Below are 21,555 nucleotides of genomic sequence, written 5' to 3' on the forward strand. Positions count from 1 at the left end.
GTGGATGATCATCTTGAATGGCAGAGCATGCTCAATCGGCTGAATGTCCTGATCCTATGTTCCTAAAACTCTCACACCACAACTCAATAAAACACACAGTTAAAATGTGATCCATATTTTGAAATACAAATGAGGCAAGCAAATCGTGACACATCATGGCATTAAACAAATAGTTCTCAATACCATCACTGAGATACATATTAAGTGCAGGTACAGAGGAATCCTGCAACAGAATTTCATAGATACACAATGTATCACATTTGCAGACAATGGCAGTAGCTGAGAGATACAAAATTAATCCCACTGTAACTGACTGTCCCAGAAACAGACACATAAAAAATGAATTGCAACACACATTCAGTACCAGAGACTGCCAAATGCAGAATGAGCCCTGGATGTGCACATGCAGAGTGTACCAGAAATTGACTGATACTGAATGAGACCCAGACTCATATGCAGTACCAGAGACTAACAGCTGAAGAATAAATCCAACATTCACTTCCAGTACCAGAAAATAATATATGCATAACAGATATCACTCATGTACAGTAGCAGAGATTGACAAACAACAGAATGCAGCTTGACAGGAGCGAAGGTGCGAGAGCGAGCTTACAGCTGGGAAGTCAATTTCAGTGGAAGTTTAAAAGTTAATTCCCTTTTGTCTTCGGAGGACCAGGGGACTGCTGGGGAAGTAAAAACTATATATTTGGGTGGTTTATAATCTCTTTCTTTTAGTTTTGGTGACTGCAGCTTGACAGTAGCGAAGGTGCGAGAGCGGGCTTACAGCTGGGAAGTCAATTTCAGTGGGAGTTTAAAAGTTAATTCCCTTTAGTTTTCGGAGGACCAGGGGACTGCTGGGTAAGTAAAAACTATATATTTGGGTGGTGGCTGTACCCGATACACTACACGTGTCGTGTCTCCCACCCACCCTCCTCCTCTAACAAAAAAAAAAGGACTTCTCGGCCTTTTGGCTAAGATCAAGTGTAGTATCTGTTCTTATCAGTGCTTATTTGATTGAGAAGAGACCATGATCATTGCCTTTTGATCCTGGGGAAGCTTTGAGTAAAATGGCTATAACCAATTTTCGAGCTTCGGGCCAGGGAGTGCGGAACAGCGTTCGGGTGGTCGTGAAGGACAAGGAAGGAGATGCACCGGTTGATCGCACCTTCTTCATCAAGAAAATTCTCTTCGATTGCTGCGGATTTCAAGCGACGGACGTCTTCTGCCTGCAGGATTTCCCCAGCAGTGGATACTTTGACGTGACGTTCCGGAACGTGTCGGGATGCATCAAGTTCCTGAAGGCGTTCAAGGAGAAAGGGGACCGGGCGCCACTGTCGATCCTCACAGCGGAGCCGCTCTTCACACTTCCGTCACAATGGGACCGGGTGGTGACAATTCACCTCTACAACCCCCATGTTCCGGTGGTGGATGTACTCACCTTTCTCGCCAGGTATGTCGAGGTGGCCAGCACTGATGTCAAGGACCCTTTTGGGATCTGGACCAGCAAGCGGAAGGTCAAGGTGACCTTGAAGGCAGATCCCAGTGGAGCCATCATCCACCCTCCCTCCAGCTTCGCTATCGGGGGAAGTCGAGGCTTGTTGGTCTACGCTGGGCAGCCCAGAGTTTGCCGCACCTGTGGCAAATCTGGTCACATGGCAGCCAACTGCTGCACGGTTGTTTGCAAGAACTGCAAGGAGGAAGGCCATCAGACCAAGGACTGTAAGCAGAGTAAGTGTTGCAACCTGTGCGGTGCGGCAGGCCATCTCTACAAGACCTGCCCCAAACGTTGCCTCAGCTATGCTCAGGCGGCAAGGTCCAAGGAAAGGCCGCGAGAAGGTTCGACGAAGGCGTCCGCTGTTCGAAAGGAGACCAGCAACCTTCTCCGCAGTGAGGAACTTCAACCTGAGAAGGAAGGGGAGGCAGCTGAAACCAACGACCCAGCACCTACCCAGCGCCCGGAAACCCCTCCTCCACAGACAGAATCAATGGAGGAGGAGGCAGCAGATGGACAAACAGGTCAGTGGCAAGTGGTCCAGAGGAAAACCACAAGGAAAAAACATCCCAAAGCCACCACCCAAACCAGTGGCAAGAGGAGGCTCTCTTCTGAATCAGACTGCAACAACTCCTCTTCACTGGACGGGGAAATGCTGGAACGACAGCCCCTTCAAAAGAGGTGGCAGAACTCCGAGATGGATGATGAAGCATCCCAGCCCCCGGGCACTGGAAGCTGTGATGGGCCCGGCGTGCCCCAATCCCAATGCCCCACATGTAACGACGTGGCCAACGCATCTCAGCTCCGAGACACCGGGAGCAATGACACGTCTGGAGCACCTGAGCTCCGGGAGACCGGGAGCTGTGATGTTTTCGAGGAGGAACAGATGGAAGCAGCTGAGGACAACCCAATCCTCTCTGCCTACAAGACCCCCCCGATGTCACCCGAGCGGCACAAACCCTGCATGAAAAATCAGGAGGGGTTTCTGAGCCCAACCAACGTGAAACTGCTTGCGCACACGATGGGTATGCAGGAACATCCCGGAGGACGAATGGTATGGGAAGCAACAACTAATTTTTAGTAAAAAATAGGTGTAAGAATTGCTTCCATTAATGTGCGTAGCATTAAATGTACTACGCGATGTGTTTCAACCTTGGATTACCTTGCCAAGGTCAAAGCTGACCTACTGTTTCTGCAGGAGTGTGGAATACCACACCTCAGCACCTACAGGCAGTGGTCGCGATGGTGGTCCCACGGGCCATCGATCCGGTCGGGGGGTAATGACTGCCGTTCCTCCAGCCTGGGTATTCTGCTGCGGGGAGGTAACTTCACCATCTCCGAAGTTAAGGAGGTGGTGGGCGGCCGCCTCCTCGAAGCAGACGTGATGTACAACAACGCTCCGCTCCGGTTGATCAACGTGTACGCCCCGGTACAACGCAGCGAGCGGCTGACCGTCTTCCAGCAGCTCCCACTGCTGCTGGCGACGTCCAGGCCGGTCATCCTAGGCGGTGACTTCAAATGCATCATCGATGTGGCTGGACGATCCGGCAGTGACGACAGCAAACTGGACGCTACGTCCAGATTCCTAATAGAAACAGTTAAAGATGCCAAACTGCACGACGTCTTCAGCAAACCTGCAGACGGAGCGCAGCGCAGATACACATGGTCAAGATCGGACGGGTCTGCCCGTTCCAGGATTGACTTCCTGTTTGTGTCCCGTGCTGTCACGGTTGGATCCACCGACGTCAAGCCGGTGTTCTTCTCCGACCACTGCCTCTTACTGGCCGACTGTCACTTACAGGAAGACCAGCGGGTTGGCAGAGGGACGTGGAAGCTCAATGCGACACTGCTGACCACAGAGAACGTTGAGGAACTCAAAAGGGATTACAAAGGTTGGAGGACCGTGAAACCCCTCTTTGAGTCTCCAGTTCACTGGTGGGAAGCGATTAAGGAGAACATCAAGAGGTTCTTCATCCACAAAGGTGTTCAGAAGGCGAGAGAGAGACAGAGGGAACTGTCCCGACTCCAGAAAATTATGCAAAATCTACTCCGGTTGCAGTCAATGGGGGTCGAGTTCAAGGAGGACCTCCAAGAGGTGAAGAGCCAGCAGGCCTCGCTCTTTGCCAAGGAGGCCTCCAAGATCATCTTCCGGTCCAGAGTCCGCTCCATCGAGCAGGATGAGACGTGCTCGCGTTACTTCTTCCAAAAGGTACACAGAGAGAGCTCTTTTATCAGCAGCCTGAAGGAAGAAGATGGCTCGGTAACGTCTTCGCAGTCCGACATACTAAGGATCAGCAAATCCTTTTATGCTGGGCTGTATGACGCGAAGCCCACAGACAGCAGAGCCTCCCAGTCCTTCCTGTCATCTATCACAGAGGCCTTAGATGACAGCAGGAGGGAGAGACTGGACAAGCCGCTAATTCTGGACGAGCTAACAAAGGCCGTCGAGTCTTTCGAGACGAGTAAAACTCCCGGGAGCGACGGCTTACCGGTCGAGTTGTACTCGGCCCTGTGGGACTGGGTGGGCTCGGACCTGCTGGAAGTATACGAGAGTATGCTCCTGGCCGGCGGCATGTCAGAAGCCATGAGAAAAGGCATCATCACCCTCATTTACAAGCAGAAGGGGGAGAGGGCAGAAATCAGAAATTGGCGGCCCATCTCACTGCTTTATGCTGATTACATGATTCTGTCCAAAGTCATAGCCAGTCGAGTCAAGTCTGCTCTGGAGTTGGTGATTCACCCCGATCAGACCTGTACTGTACCCGGCAGGAAGATCTCTGATAGTCTCGGGCTACTCAGGGATACGATCGCCTACGTACGGGACAGGAGGGTGGACACCTGCCTCATCAGCCTGGACCAGGAGAAGGCTTTTGACAGGATATCGCACGCCTACATGATGGACGTGCTTTCCAAAATGGGGTTTGGGGAGGGAATCTGCAATTGGATCCAACTGCTCTCCACAAACATCAGGAGCGCAGTCTCAATCAACGGGTGGGAATTGGAAAGTTTCCCGATCAAATCTGGAGTCAGACAGGGCTGCCCTCTGTCCCCGGTCTTGTTTGTTTGCTGTATTGAACCCTTTGCTGAGTCTATTAGGAAGGATGCGAGCATAAGAGGGGTGACAATCCCAGGCAGCGGAGGTACTCAGGTCAAAACATCCCTGTACATGGATGACGTCGCCGTTTTCTGCTCGGATCCGCTGTCCGTGCGCAGACTGATGAGCATCTGCGACCAGTTCGAACTGGCCTCGGGAGCCAAAGTTAACCACGGCAAGAGCGAGGCCATGTTCTTTGGCAACTGGGCTGACCGATCCTTTGTCCCCTTCACCGTCAGGTCAGACTACCTGAAGGTGCTGGGGATATGGTTCGGAAGGGCCGGGGCGTGCACCAAAACATGGGAGGAGCGAGTAGCCAAGGTACGACAAAAGTTGGGCATGTGGGGGCAGTGATCTCTCTCCATTGTGGGTAAGAACCTGGTCATCAGGTGCGAGGCGCTCACGTTGTTGCTCTACGTGGCGCAGGTCTGGCCCATACCCCACTCCTGCGCCGTGGCAGTCACCCGAGCCAGTTTCCGCTTCGTCTGGGGATCTAAAATGGACCGGGTCCGGAGGGACACGATGTTCAAATCTCTGGACAAGGGCGGGAAAAATGTACCCAACGCGGCCCTCATCCTAATGACCACCTTCGTGTGTGGCTGCATCAAGCTGTGTGTCGATCCCCAGTACGCAAACTCCAAGTCTCACTACGTGCTGAGGTTCGATCTGTCCCCGGTGTTGCGAAGGATGGGCCTGGTCACATTGCCGCGGAACGCTCCGTGCAGTTGGGCCGTGCCGTACCACCTATCCTTCGTGGAGCAGTTTCTGCGGGAAAACACCTTTGACCACCGGTCCATCAGGCAGTGGTCTGCACGGAATGTCCTCAAGGCCCTACGGGAAAAGGAAACAGTGGATCATGTTGGATGGTTCCCCGAGCAGACCGTCAAAGTCATTTGGCGGAATGCCTCATCACCAGAACTTTCAAACAAGCACCAAGACGTAGCTTGGCTGGTGGTGAGAAGGGCCCTCCCCGTCAGATCCTACATGCACACCCGAAGTCTCGCCCCCTCCGCACAGTGCCCCCGCGTTGGCTGTGGTGGGGAAGAGACGGTCGCCCACCTCCTCCTGGAATGTGCCTTTGCAAAGAAGGTGTGGAAAGAGATGCAGTGGTTTTTGTCAAGGTTCATCCCAAGCAGCTCTGTCACACAGGAGTCTGTGCTCTCTGGGCTGTTCCCAGGGATGCACACCGAGACAAACATCAACTGCTGCTGGAGGACTATCAATTCGGTGAAAGACGCCCTTTGGTCTGCCCGAAACTTGCTGGTCTTCCAGCGCAAAGAGTTGTCCACCACCGAATGTTGCAGACTGGCACATTCCAAGGTCCAGGACGACGTGCTGAGGGACGCACTAAAGCTTGGGGCAGCCGCAGCAAAGGCTCAATGGGGAAAGAGCACAGTGTAAGGGTCCCCCACCAAGCTTGACTGAGGGGCTGGATTCTAGGGAAACCCCTCGAACTGTGTCGTTAAAATTCTCAATTGCTGTAAGTGTAAAACTGTAATTGACATGACAATTGTGAAACGGAAGGGTTGGGAAGAAACTCATGACAGTATTGAAGGAAACTGATCTCCCTTGCAATGTTTGTATTTTTTGGTACTGTTTGGCAATGTAATTTTTACAGATTTTTATGAATAAAGTATATTTTGGAAAAAAAAAAGGACTCTGTTGTGTTGATAAGGTAAGCTTTTTATTTAAGAAGTTCTGTCCATTGCATTGCTAACCGAACAAGTTTTGACAGTTTGTTTTTTTGGTTTTTCAGTAGATTTGTTGGGAATTTAGAATAGAGGGAATGGAAGTGAAGGCAGTTGTATGTTCCTCCTGCGGAATGTGGGAGGTCAGGGTCGCCAAGAGTGTCCCTGCTGACTGCATCTGCGGGAAGTGCACCCAACTCCAGCTCCTCGAGAACCGCGTTAGGGAACAGGAGCTGGAGCAGGATGAACTTCGGATCATTCGGGAGGCGGAGGGGGTTATTGAGAGGAGTTATGGGGAGGAAGTCACACCTCAGGTAAAAGTAGGTAGATGGGTTACCGTCAGGGGAAGGAGAGGGAACCAGCAGGCAGTGCAGGGATCCCCTCTGGCCGTTTCCCTCAACAACAGGTATACCGTTTTGGATACTGTTGCGGGGGACGACTTACCAGGGGTAAACAATGGGGTACGGGTATCTGGCACAGAGTCTGTCCCTGTTGCTCAGAAGGGAAGGGGGACGAGGAGCAGAGCTTTAATCATTGGGGACTCCATAGTTAGGGGAACAGATAGGAGGTTCTGTGGGAATGAGAGGGAAGCACGGTTGGTATGTTGCCTCCCAGGTGCCAGGGTTCGTGATGTCTCGGATCGTGTTTTTGGGATTCTTAAGGGGGAGGGGGAGCAGCCCCAAGTCGTGGTCCACATAGGCACCAACGACATAGGTAGGAAGAGAGATGGGGATTTAAGGCAGAAATTCAGGGAGCTAGGGTGGAAGCTTAGAGCGAGAACAAACAGAGTTTTATCTCTGGGTTGTTGCCCGTGCCACGTGATAGCGAAGCGAGGAATAGGGAGAGAGAGGAATTGAACACGTGGCTGCAGGGATGGTGTAGGAGGGAGGGTTTTGGTTTCCTGGATAATTGGGGCTCTTTCTGGGGTAGGTGGGACATCTACAAACAGGATGGTCTTCACCTGAACCAGAGGGGTACCAATATCCTGGGGGGGAGATTTGCTAGTGCTCTTCGGGGGGGGTGGGGTTTAAACTAATTCAGCAGGGGAATGGGAACCTAAAATGTAGTGCCAGTGTGCAGGATGTTGAGTAGTGAGGTCAGGGATAAGGTTACAAGGACGCAAGAGGGCACTGGCAAGCAAGAACCTGGTTTAAAGTGTGCCTACCTCAACGCCAGGAGCATCCGGAACAAGGTGGGTGAGCTTGCAGCATGGGTTGGTACCTGGGATCTCGATGTAGTGGCCATTTCGGAGACATGGGAAGAGCAGGGGCAGGAATGGATGTTGCAGGTTCTGGGATTTAGATGTTTCAGTAAGAACAGAGAAGATGGTAAAAGGGGGGGGGGTGGCATTGTTAATCAAGGAGAGTATTACAGCGACAGAAAGGACGTTTGAGGACTCGTCTACTGAGGTAGTATGGGCCGAGGTTAGAAACAGGAGAGGTGAGGTCACCCTGTTGGGAGTCTTTTATAGACCTCCAAATAGTTCCAGAGATGTAGAGGAAAGGATAGCGAAGATGATTCTCGACAGGGGCGAGAGTAACAGGGTAGTTGTTATGGGGGACTTTAACTTTCCAAATATCGACTGGAAATACTATAGTTCGAGTACTTTAAATGGGTCAGTTTTTGTCCAGTGTGTGCAGGAGGGTTTTCTGACACAGTATGTAGACAGACCAACCAGGGCCGATGCCACATTGGATTTGGTACTGGGTAATGAACCCGGCCAGCTGTTAGATTTAGATGTAGGTGAGCACTTTGGTGATAGTGATCACAATTCGGTTAGGTTTACCTTAGTGATGGGCAGGGACAGGTATATACTGCAGGGCAAAAATTATAGCTGGGGGAAAGGAAATTATGATGCGATTAGGCAAGATTTAGAATGCGTAGGATGGGGAAGGAAATTGCAGGGGATGGGAACAATCGAAATGTGGAGCTTATTCAATGTGCAGCTACTGCGTGTCCTTGATAAGTATGTACCTGTCAGGCAGGGAGGAAGTTGTCGAGCGAGGGAGCCGTGGTTTACTAAAGAAGTTGAAGCGCTTGTCAAGAGGAAGAAGAAGGCTTATGTTAGGATGAGACGTGAAGGCTCAGTTAGGGCGCTTGAGAGTTACAAGCGAGCCAGGAAGGATCTAAAGGGAGAGCTAAGAAGAGCAAGGAGAGGACACGAGAAGTCATTGGCGGATAGGATCAGGGAAAACCCTAAGGCTTTCTATAGGTATATCAGGAATAAAAGAATGACTAGAGTTAGATTAGGGCCAATCAAGGATCGTAGTGGGAAGTTGTGTGTGGAATCAGAGGAGGTAGGGGAAGTGTTAAATGAATATTTTGCGTCAGTATTTACAGTAGAGAAACAAAATGTTGTTGAGGAGAATACTGAGATTCAGGCTACTAGGCGAGATGGGGTTGAGGTCCACAAGGAGCAGGTGTTATCAATTTTGGAAAGTGTGAAAATAGATAATTCCCCTGGGCCAGATGGGATTTATCCTAGGATTCTCTGGGAAGCTAGGGAGGAGAGTGCAGAGCCTTTGTCCTTGATCTTTGTCGTCATTGTCGACAGGAATAGTGCTGGAAGAATGGAGGATAGCAAATGTTGTCCCCTTGTTCAAGAAGGGGAGTAGAGACAGCTCTGGTTATTATAGACCTGTGAGCCTTACTTCGGTTGTGGGTAAAATGTTGGAAAAGGTTATAAGAGACAGGATTTATAATCATCTTGAAAAGAATAAGTTCATTAGCGATAGTCAGCACGGTTTTGTGACGGGTAGGTCGTGCCTCACAAACCTTATTGAGTTTTTCGAGAAGGTGACCAAACAGGTGGATGAGGGTAAAGCAGTGGATGTGGTGTATATGGATTTCAGTAAGGCATTTGATAAGGTTCCCCACGGTAGGCTATTGCAGAAAATACGGAAGTATGGGGTTGAAGGTGATTTAGAACTTTGGATCAGAAATTGGCTAGCTGAAAGAAGACAGAGGGTGGTGGTTGATGGCAAATGTTCATCCTGGCGTTTAGTTACTAGTGGTGTACCGGAAGGATCTGTTTTGGGGCCACTGCTGTTTGCCATTTTTATAAATGACCTGGAAGAGGATGTAGAAGGGTGGGTTAGTAAATTTGCGGATGACACGAAGGTCGGTGGAGTTGTGGATAGTGCCGAAGGATGTTGTAGGGTACAGAGGGACATAGATAGGCTGCAGAGCTGGGCTGAGAGATGGAAAATGGAGTTTAATGCTGAAAAGTGTGAGGTGACTCACTTTGGAAGGATTAACAGGAATGCAGAGTACTGGGCTAATGGGAAGATTCTTGGTAGTGTAGATGAACAGAGAGATCTTGGTGTCCAGGTGCATAAATCCCTGAAGGTTTCTACCCAGGTTAATAGGGCTGTTAAGAAGGCATATGGTGTATTAGCTTTTATTAGTAGGGGGATCGAGTTTCGGAGCCACGAGGTCATGCTGCAGCTGTACAAAACTCTGGTGAGACCGCACCTGGAGTATTGCGTGCAGTTCTGGTCACTGCATTATAGGAAGGATGTGGAAGCTATGGAAAGGGTGCAGAGGAGATTTACTAGGATGTTGCCTGGTATGGAGGGAAGGTCTTACGAGGAAAGCCTGAGGTACTTGAGGTTGTTTTCGTTGGAGAGATGGAGGAGGAGAGGTGACTTAATAGAGACATATAAGATAATCAGAGGGTTGGATAGGGTGGATAGTGAGAGTCTTTTTCCTCGGATGGTGATGACAAACACGAGGGGACATTGCTTTAAGTTGAGGGGTGATAGATATAGGACAGATGTCAGAGGTAGTTTCTTTACTCAGAGTAGTAGGGGCGTGGAATGCCCTGCCTGCAACAGTAGTAGACTCGCCAACTGTAAGGGCATTTAAGTGGTCATTGGATAGACATATGGATGAAAATGGAATAGTGTAGGTCAGATGGTTTCACAGGTCGGCGCAACATCGAGGGCCGAAGGGCCTGTACTGCGCTGTAATGTTCTAATTCTAATTCTAAGAATGAATCCCACAATCTCATTCAGTGCCAGATACTGACAGGTACAGAATTAATCCCACCCATACACACTGTACTAGGCACTGAAAGACATAGGAAGCATTGCACATTCACATACAAGAGCAAACATTGACAGATATTGGAGGAGTCACATGCTCACAGTCAGTACCAGATACTGTTGAAAAGAGAATTAATCCCACACTTGCATTCATTGCAAGAGACTGACAGTTACATAAAGGTTTTCCCACACTCACATAGAGTAACAGAGACTGACATGCAGAACTTGATCCACACCCATATATAGTACCAAAACCTGAAAGATATTGAGTCAATACCACAATCAGATACAGTGTCAAAGACTGACAGGCATATTATAGATAAAAGCAAAATACTGCGGATGCTGGAAATCTGAAACAAAAACAAGAAATGCTGGATTCACTCAGCAGGTCTGGCAGCATCTGTGGAAAGAGAAGCAGAGTTAACGTTTCGGGTCAGTGACCCTTCTTCGGTACTGAGTTCACTTCCATAGAATACCAGTTATTTACATGTGCAGAATGCATCTTGTTTCACATTCAGTCTGGATACTGACAGATACACAATGAATCACTACAATCATACTCAATACCAAGTTCAGACAAACACCATATATATCCCCCAATTATTCACAGTATCATAGACTGACAGACACAGAGTGAATCACAAAATCAATTAATTTCAGAGACCAGCAGATAGAGAATTAATCTCACTGTCACGGAAAGAACCAGAGAGTGACAGATATACAATGAGACCCAAGCTCACATAAAGTGACACACATAATTAAAACCACGCACATACATAGTACCTTAGACTGACACATTGAGAATGAATCAAACACATTCTGACAATAAGATTGATGCATACACAATGAAGCTCACACTCACATTTAGTTGCAGACATTGACAGATACAGAATGATATCCACATTCAGCCACAGTAGCAGATAGATACAGAAGCTGCCCCACATTCCCATACAACACTCATGAATGACACACAGAATGAATCACACAATCACATTTAGTTCCAGAGACTGACACTCAAATAATCTCACACTCAGACACAGTACCACAGATATATTTAGAATTAAATTCACTGTCATATAATGTACCAGAAAGTGTGGCAAAATTAATCTCATACAGTACAAAGGATGGATGGAATTTGTCCCACACTCAATGTAATAGGTTTTAAGTAAGTGAAGTGGGGTTGTCGGAGGGATGGGGGTGGAGGTGGGGAAGAGAACAAAATGGAAGGTATGTGTTAGGGCAGAGGGCAGGAGAGATTAACTGACAAATAGGTCATGCGGTAAAGGGAGAGTGCTAAGGGTGCAGTGAAAGGCAAAAAATTAGTATAGAGAGAGTGTTAATGACAGAATAATGAACAGTTCTGTCCAAAAGCACAAACTTGAAAAATCAAGATTAAGGCAGACACATGGTGACAAAAAATGATAAAATAAAATAAAATAATCTAAAAGAGCCAGTCATGCTCTGAAATTTTTGTACTCAATGTTCAGTCCGGAAGGCTGTTGAGCGTCTAATCAGAAAATGAGGTTCTGTTCCTGGAGCTTGCTTCACTGGAACACTGCAGCAGGCCGAGGACAGAAATGTGGGCAAGAGAGCAGGGTGGTGAATTGAAATGGCAAGCAACCGGAAGCTTGGGTTTATGCTTGCGGACTGAGCAGAGATGTTCCGCAAAGCAGTCACCCAATCTATGTTTGATCTCCCCAATGTAGAGGTGGCTGCATTGTGAGCAGCGAATACAATGTATTAAATTGAAAGAAGTACAAGTAAATCACTGCTTCACCTGGAAGGAGCGTTTGGGGCCTTGGATGGTGAAGAGAGGGGAGGTAAAAGGACAGGATCTATGCCTCCTGCAATTACATGCAAAGATGTCATGGGAAGGGGACAAGGTGTCAGGGGTAATGCAGGAGTGGACAAGGGTGTCACGGAGGGAACAGTCCTTTGGATTGCTGACAGGGGAGGGGAAGATGTGTTTGGTAATGGCATCACGCTGGAGGTGGCAGAAATGGTGGATAATGATCCTTTGGATGTGCAGGCAGGTCGGGTGGAACTTGATTGCAGTTCTGGGAGGGAGGAGAAGGGATGAGGGCCGAAGTGCAGGAAATGTGTCAGACATGGTTGAGAGCCCTGTCAACCACAGCTGGGGGGAAATCCTCGGTTGAGGAAAAATGAAAACACATCAGAAGTGCTGTTGTCGAAGGTTGCATCATCAGAAATGATGTGTCTGAGATGGAAAAACTGGGAGAATGGAATGGAGTCCTTACAAGAAGAAGGGTGTGAGGAAGTGTAGTCAAGGTAACTGTGGGAGTCAGTGGGCTTAGAATGAATATTAGTGGACAGCCTTATCCTCAGAGATGGAGACAGAGAAGTCACAAAGGGAAGGGAAGTGTCGGAGATAGATCATGTGAAGGTGAGGGAAGGGTGGAAATTGGAAACAAAGTTGATGAAGTTTTCCAGTTCGGGGCAGGAGCAGGAAATGACACTGACACAGTCATCATTCTACCGGAAAAAGAGCTGGGGGGTGGGGTCCTGAGTAGGACTGGAGAAAGGAATGTTTGACATACACCACTAAAAGACAGGCATAACTAGGACCTATGCGGTAATCCATAGCAAAGCTTTTTATGTTACTCTCTGAGGAACACACCTCCTGACTCACCAAACCGTGTCCACCATCTACAAGGCACAAGTGAGGTGTGTAATGGAATACTCTCCACTTGCCTGGATGAATGCAGCTCCAACAACACTCTGGAAGCTCGACTCCATCCAGGACAAAGTAGTTCCCTTGATCGACACCCCATCCACCACCTTAAATATTCACTCACTCCACTACTGGTGGACAGTGGCAGCAGCGTTTAACATCCTAGACAGCACCTTCCAAACACCCGACCTCTAACACCATTTTTTTTACAAGATGCACTGCAGCAACGCACCAAGGGTCCTTCGACAGCACCTTCCAAACCCGCAACCTATAACAACTAGAAGGCAAGGGCAGCAAATGCATGGAAACGCCACCAACTGCAAGTTCCCCCCAAGTCACACACTATCCTGACTTGGAACTATATCGCGGTTCCTTCACTGTCACTGGGTCAAAATCCTGGAACTCCCCTCCGAACAGCACTGTGAGTGTACCTACCCAACATGAACTGTAGTGGTTCAAGACAGCAGCTCACCACCACCTTCTCAAGGGCAGTTAGAGATGGGCAATAAATGCTGGCCTAGCCAGCGACGCCCACATCCCATGAATGAATTTTAAAAAGGGGCACACTGCTGCCACTGTGCATCAGTGGCGGAGGGAGTGAATGTTTGTGGATAGGGTGCCAATCAAGTGGGCTGTTTTGTCCTGGAAGGTATCGAGCTTCTTGAGTGTTGTTGGAGCTGCACCTATCCAGCAAGTGGACAGTATTCCATCATACTCCTGACTTGTGCCTTGTCGATGGTGGACAGGCTTTGTGGAGTCAGGAGGTAAGTTAATTGCTGCAGGATTCCTAGCCTCTGACCTGCTCTTGCAGCCACATTAATTTTCTGGCGACTCGAGTTCAATTTCTGGTCAATGGTAGCCCCTGGGATGTTGATAGTGGGGGATTCGGCGATGGTAATGCCATTGAATGTCAAGGTGAGATGGTTAGATTCTCTCTTGTTGGAGATGGTCATTGCCTGGCACTTGTGTGGCATGAATGTTACTTGCCACCTATCAGCCCAAGCCTGGATATTGTCCAGGTCTTGCTGCATTTCTACACAGACTGCTTCAGTGTCTGAGCAGTCATGAATGCTGCTGAACATTGTGCAATTATCAGCGAAAATCCCCACTTCTGACCTTCTGATTGAAGGAAGGTCATTGATGAAGCAGCTGAAGGTGGTTGGGCCTTGGACACTACCCTGTGGAACTCCTGCAGTGATGTCCTTTAGCTCAGATGATTGACCTCCAACAACCACAACCATCTTCCTTTGTGCTAGGTATGACTCCAACCAGCGGAGAGAATTCCCCCTGATTCCCTGGAAGGACAATAGCAGCAGATACATGGGAACACTGCAACCAGCAACCTCCCCTCCAAGCCACACAACATCGTGACTTGGATCTATTTTGCCGAGGGCATATCAAAATCCCGGAACTCCCTCCCTAATAGCACTGTGTGTGTACCTATAACATGTGAACTGCAGTGGTTCAAGTAGGCAGCTCACCAAAACCAGGGCAATTAGGGATGGGCAATAAATGATGGTCAATCCAGCGATGCTTACATACCATGAAAAAAATAACAAAAATGAAATGGAGTTAAAATCTCTATGAAAGAAATCTTTATAAAATTCTGCAAGGATTCCATGTGACCAGGAGATCCCCACCCCCTTCATTCCAGTTCCTGCTAATTTTACTTGCATTGATTCCACTTCATTTTCACACACGATTCTCTCATCCTCCTTTAAACCCTCTTCAGGGTTTAGGGCGGCACAGTGGCACAGTGGTTAGCACTGCAACCTCACAGCTCCAGAGACCCGGGTTCGATTCTGGGTACTGCCTGTGTGGAGTTTGCAAGTTCTCCCTGTGTCTGCGTGGGTTTCCTCCGGGTGCTCCGGTTTCCTCCCACAAGCCAAAAGACTTGCAGGTTGATAGGTAAATTGGCCATTATAAATTGTCACTAGTATAGGTAGGTGGTAGGGAAATATAGGGACAGGTGAGGATGTTTGGTAGGAATATGGTAGTGTAGGATTAGTATAAATGGGTGGTTGATGGTTGGCACATCGGTGGGCCGAAGGGCCTGTTTCAGTGCTGTTTGTCTAATCTAATCTAAATAAAACCACTCACTTTCAATAATTTGCAAATGGATTCATTTGCACATAACTCCTAATAAATAGGAGATACTGGAACGGCTGGCTGTACTTCATGTTGATAAGTCATTAGGACTGAATGGGATGCAACCAAGACTGCTGAGAGCTGTCAGGGTGGAAATTGCCAGAATCTTCTGATTTTTATTTTTTGGATTGACAGCTGCCAGCCATTTGTTAGTCCCAGGACACAATAACGAACTAAAATGAATCTGCACCGAGCTAATGTTAACGTCCAACATCTGCAGGTTTCTTCCAAAACATCAGGAATTTCAGTTTCAATCCTCGGACCTTTTATGTTCTGTTCCATTGATATTTTGTCACCTGATTAAAATTGATCCTGGGAAGTCTGTCCTCTGAGCGGCCTGGCACTCCGAGTTCCTCTGCAGACATCCGGTTGCTGTTGGTGGACCAAAAGATCCCGAAAACCCGAGAAGAAACGTCTCCCAAACCCCTCCGAGTGTGTCTCCATTAGACCATGCAGCCACCACCTGTATAATGGATAGCAATGGTGAGGAGTATGAGTTATTTCAGTGCCTGCGTTTTGTGGAAATAGAGGATTAAAGATTAAAAATAATTAAAATCACTGAATAGATCCTCTGTGAGCAGGACTCAAACCAAACTGTGATAAGTCCAGTGGATCTCAATGTTGAAATCATTAACCACTGGACCATGGCAGCTGAAATCACACCCCTTTTATACAGACCGAGAATCATCCTACACTGATCCACTTCTGTTCATTTTTGTGTCCTGGGACAAAAAAGTTCTTTGTAGCTGTCAATCAAAAAATGGTTGGAAGGAACTTCATTTATTCAAACACCAGCAGCCGCCAGTTGTCAATCAACTCAATCCCTTCAGCAATAGAGAGGGAGAAAGAGAGAGAGAGACTGTTAGAGAACTTCCTGCATTCAGTCCTGACCCTGTCACACTCAGCAGTTTCTCACCCAGACCCTACTCTAATCAACACTGAACATTGTTACTGAGACCCTTCAAATACTGTTTATAAAATGAATAAAGGTTCAAAGTTTATGACAGCTGGATTGAATGGAACCAAGTTTAATAAACTTTTCACTCTGACTTGATAACCACATTGGACAGTCCTTCAATTGGTAGCAAACGTTATCAGCTGTCAGAATATTTTTACTGAGTTGAATAATTTCTGTGTGAGGAATGTTCCAGCATCATAAACCAGGGGAATGTGCTGACTGAGCTGTGTCTTCATCACTTCTGGGCAATCAGACAGTTCATCCTTCATTCTGCTCTGATTCACTTTCCCAAAGCGGATCTCCAGATTCTCAAATCTGGGGACAAGGATTTCTTATTTGCTTCTTTTCAGTTTTTATCATTCTCAACTGACAATATAATCCAAAACTCGGACAAATCCTCCACCTTGCATCGTGTCCCAGACTCAGTAGAAAGCAGCACATAGTGACATGAACACACTGACAGATACAATCCGTCACACTCTGATTCAGTGAGATTAATGTCAAGAGTGGTTTCCAGATCAAATGCAATGATGAACAAATTTCTCTCAAAGGAGGTGTGGTTGACTGAGGTACCTTTATAGTATTTGCAGTGAATTTCTGTACAAGAAGGGACAATCGTCAAATATCCATTCGGAAATCCTTCGCTCAGCAAAGACAGATAGAGTCCTGTTTTAAATAAAAACAGAAAGTGCTGGAAATATTCAGCAGGTCTGGTAGCATCTGTGCAGAGAGGAGCAGAGTTAACATTTCAGCAGTTCTGATAAAATGTCACAGACCTGAAAGGTTAACTCTGCTTCTCTGTCCACAGATGCCACCAGACCCGCTGAATATTTCGAGCACTTTCTGTTTTCATTTCAGATTTCCAGCATCTGCAGTATTTTGCTTTTGTTACTGTCCTGTCTTATTGTGCTGCTCAATAAAGTAGTTGGAAAACCAAGTTACAGTCAGGCTCAAAGGGGATTTGAATCCAGGATTGATCTGTTCATTAAAGAGGTACTTCGACCAACTAAGTCAAAGGGTCAAAATACAGTGTTTGAGTTTTTTGAGCTACAGATTAGTGCAGATCTTTCTAGCTGTGCTGAACATTGATTTCCATCTCCGGGTTCTTTCTGAATCTGTGAGTTTGCAGTTCTTTGCGAGTGAGTGGGAGACATGGAGATATGTTTAGACGATTTCCTGGCAAATCATTTGCAACTCCATATTTTTCTGAAATTTGTACGAACACATTAATGACATACGTCACGCCGTGAAATTTCTCCACAAAACACTGAAAGGTGACATTGTTAATTGTGAGGGTTTTTTTTCACTTATTCAGACATACATTTGGAAGGAGTGATCAGAACGTGATTCACACATGACGTGATGACGTAATGGCGTGAATAAACACTTCCTTGAACTGGCCATATTTGGTATCCATTTTTTCTGCTCGACCCATGCTCGAGAAAATGGCAACAAGGGGAAGATAAAGTCTGTAAATATAGGCAGAAAACAGCAGCAGGGACTGCAGTAAACAAGATCAGCCAGTTCCTGGTGACTTAGTTGCTCGGATAGTGGAGAATTTAGATGGGTTGTGGACAGCCTGAGCCTCAGACTGTCTCCTGAGTTGAATAGGATACCGCACGGTCTTCGTGCTCATTGAGGAAATTTGGCTGTACTCATGGGATACAGCTGAAAGATGGCAACGAATGAGAGGGTTTGAGCAACATTCCGTTCCTGTATTGAAAGAATGGGCATGTTTTTAGAGTTAAGAATATTTTGGGACTGGAAGGTGAGGCGGTCAAGACTCAGAATAAGGCAATTCCTGAGCAAAAGAAAACAATTTTGCTTGTGGAAATTGGCCTGGAAGTGTATGACATGCTAACAAAGCTTCCTGCTCTGAACAAAGCAAAATATGTGCCAGTCAAAACAATATCACCAAGTTGGAGGAACATTTCAACCCTAAGCCACTAGAGATAGCAGAATGCTATAAATTTGGAACCAGAAATCAGAAAAGTAGTGAAGCAGTTGGTGAGTATATTGTGGCACTGAAGAATTTTTATCACGTTGCAACTTTGGCACATTCTTAGACCATGCATTACCAGACATATTTGTGTGTGGATTTGGTGAACAAAAGAATCCAATCGAAGTTACTAAACACACAAAATCTTACATTTGAGATCGTGTGTAAGATTGCTGTTTCCATGGAGATGGCATCAAAGAATGTTAGGGAATTTTGTCCTATGCAGGTAACTAGTACAGGCTTCTGTCCACCGTTAAAGTGCTTCGGCCAAGTCTAAAGTGGACAGACATAGCCAGAAGAGTGCCAATGATAGCAGTTTAGTGTCGTTATCACCATAAGGGCAACCACACAGCCCAATCATGTCAGTACAGAAATGCAAAATGTTTTATTTGTCAAGCAGAGGCCAAAGAAGGAAAGGGAACTAATTCCAGTGGTAATGGAAAACAGTGATGTTATAAGGGTGGAGTTCACAATCTTGAAGTGAATCCAGAGTGCCTAACCAAAGAGGAGCAAGGGCTGTACAGCATATATGCCACTAGCAATCACTCAAATGATGGAGACTTTTGTATAATGTTGTTGGTAAATAAACAGTACAATGCTACGACCATGGATTGCTCCATCATGAGTAGAGAAATGTATGGGAGCAAAGTCAGTGATGTCCGTCAAACTGAGAGCACCGGTCAATTGAAAACCTACTCTGGTGAGGTGTGAGAAATGTGTGGGCAAATGGAGTGCAATATCCAACATAAGGGCAGGCCCCTCAAGTTACCCATTGTTTAAAAAATTATGTCAGTGGAAGTAGGCATCACTGGCAAGGCCAGCATTTATTGCCCATTCCTAATTGCCCTTGACAACTGAATTGCTTGCTAGGTCATTTCAGAGGACAGGTGAGAGTAAACCACATTGTTGTGGGCCAGCATCACATGCTGGCCAGACCAGGTAAGCACAGCAGATTGCCTTCTGTAAAGGGTATGAGTGAACCAGATGGGTTTTAATGAAAATCAATCATCGTTGCATGGCACCACTGCTCAGATTTTATATTATTCATTAATGAATTGAATCTGAATTCCACCAGCTGCCATGGTGGGATTTAAACTCATATCCCCAGGGCATTAGTCTGAGTCGTGAGATTATCAGTTCAGTGACATTACTGCTATGCCAGCCTCTCCCCTACAAGGTAGTGAGATATGTCAACAAACCAATAATAATGGGGAAAGACTGGCTTTGAAAGCTGAAGTTAGACTGGAAGCATGTTTTTTCAAGTTGAAACAACCAAGGAGCTTGATCAGCCATTGAATAGTTACAGGAATACTTTCGAGGATGGCTATGAAGGCATAATCAGTGTGAAAGCTCACATCTGAATCAGGCCTGATACCAAACCAGTATATTGCAAAGTTTGGCTGCTTCCTTATGCTTCCAAAACCCAGGTTGAAGAGGAGCAAAAGAATCTGGAGAGATATGGTGTGCTGGTGAAAACTGATCACTGTGATTGGGCAAACCCAATTGTCATTGTGCCCAAGTCAGACAAAACCATTAGTCTATGTGGGGATGACAATGTCACAATGAACCAGGAAGTGGATTATGAGAAGTATCCACTACTGATCTCGAGATTTGTATGCGGAGTTAGCAGGATCCAAGCTATTCACAAAGTTGGATTTATTCCATGCTTATGCACAGCTCAATGTGAATCAAGTGAATCTGCAGTATCTCACAATAAACACACACATGGCGTTATACTCCTACATAAAGGTGCCGTACGGTGTGAAGCCTTCTCCAAACTTCTTCCAAGTTACAATGGGTAAGATTTTACAAGGAGTGCTACATTGCTTGTGCAATCAGGATGATGTGTTGATCATGACTGTAACAAATGAAGAGAATTTTCAAGTGTTGGATGAAGTGTTAAAAAGGCTCAATGATCACAATGTGTCACTTGAAAAAGAACAAGTGTGCCTTTGTACAATCTGAGGTGGTGTACCTTGGCCTGATAATCAATGAAAAGTACTACAGCCAGTGAAAGAGAAGATAGAGGCTATGGTCAAAGCCCCTAAGACAAAAAGATGTGTCTGAGTTTAGATCTTTTCTACGCATGGTCCAATACTACTTGCAATTTCTGCCTGAGCATGCAATGGTGTTAGCTCCACTACATGAGTTGTTGAAGAAAGATGTGAAATGGAAATGGTCTAAAGCACAACAAGATGCTTATGATGCATGTAAGAGAAGCTTGACCAGTGACACACTACACATTCATTACCACACAAATGGTGAACTGAAGCTAGCTTCAAAATATGGAGTTGGAGCAGTAATCAGTCATGTTGTGGAGCATGGTCAGGAGAAGCCGAGAGCATTTGTGTCACGTACCCTGACCAAGAGTGACTGGAACTACACACAGATAGGAAAGGAAGTGTTTGGAATCATCTTTGGAAACAAAAAGTTTCACCAGATTTTGTTGGGTGGAAACTTTACGCTAGTAACAGATCATAAACCACTAATAGCTATTCTGGGACCAAAGTCTACAATACTGACAATGGCAGTATCAAGGATGCTGCAGTGGGCTGTACTTCTCTCACTGTTTGACTGTAACATTGAATATCGTAGTTCAAAGGAGAATGCTATCGCTGACGCACTGTCACATTTACTGCATGAAGATTTAGATGTCGACTGTGAAGGTGCAATCTTCATAATAGAAATTGTGGCCATGGCTGAGTCGACCAGTCGGCAGGTTCACTGTGAGCCGATAACACTGCAGGGTAAAGGCCGCTTTCCAACTCCAATCTTAACACAGGAGATTCCCCAAACAGCTGCAAAAAGGTGTTTGTAAACTGCTGGAAGCGGATGTATGTGGAAATGGTGATGTTACTGAGGAGGTTTCTTAGTATCGAATGGATTGTGTTTCGGTGGGAACATTACTGAGTGTTAATTGTAGCAGGAACATATTTAAAAGCTCCGACTTTCTGGAAGGCTTTGACTACGAATGCCGAGTCTGGAAAGGTTTGTGTGGAGAGCTGGGTTTCGGTTCTACTGTTAATAAAGGGTTTGAAATTGGCAGCCCGGAGGAAACTGGAGGTGGATCTGAAAGATGAGGGGCCGTTCTCTCTCAACCAAAACAAGAAATGCTGGATTCACTCAGCAGGTCTGGCAGCATCTGTGGAAAGAGAAGCAGAGTTAACGTTTCGGGTCAGGAACCCTTCTTCGGAACCGTTCTCTCTCTGTCTGTCACTCTGGGTGTCTCCTCCCTCTCGCTCTCTGTTTAATCCTCACTCTGTCTCCTCCACTCCCTGCTCTCACTCTGCCTTTCTCAGCAAGGTCCAGGGGGTCTGTATACAAAGGATCCTGAAGGATTCTATTACTCATGGACTGCAGTGATCTGAGTGAAGAATCATCATGTCTGGCAGAGGTAAAGGAGGGAAAGGACTGGGCAAAGGCGGAGCAAAGCGGCAC

At 46.8% G+C, this 21,555-nt stretch overlaps 1 pseudogene; it reads left to right on the forward strand.

Annotated features, from left to right (window-relative positions):
* Positions 1-951: 951 nt before the first annotated feature.
* Positions 952-1,060, forward strand: LOC137365920 (U2 spliceosomal RNA; annotated as a pseudogene).
* Positions 1,061-21,555: the final 20,495 nt, after the last annotated feature.

This window comes from Heterodontus francisci, unplaced genomic scaffold, assembly GCF_036365525.1.
Source record: "Heterodontus francisci isolate sHetFra1 unplaced genomic scaffold, sHetFra1.hap1 HAP1_SCAFFOLD_58, whole genome shotgun sequence".
NCBI classification, from domain to species: domain Eukaryota; kingdom Metazoa; phylum Chordata; class Chondrichthyes; order Heterodontiformes; family Heterodontidae; genus Heterodontus; species Heterodontus francisci.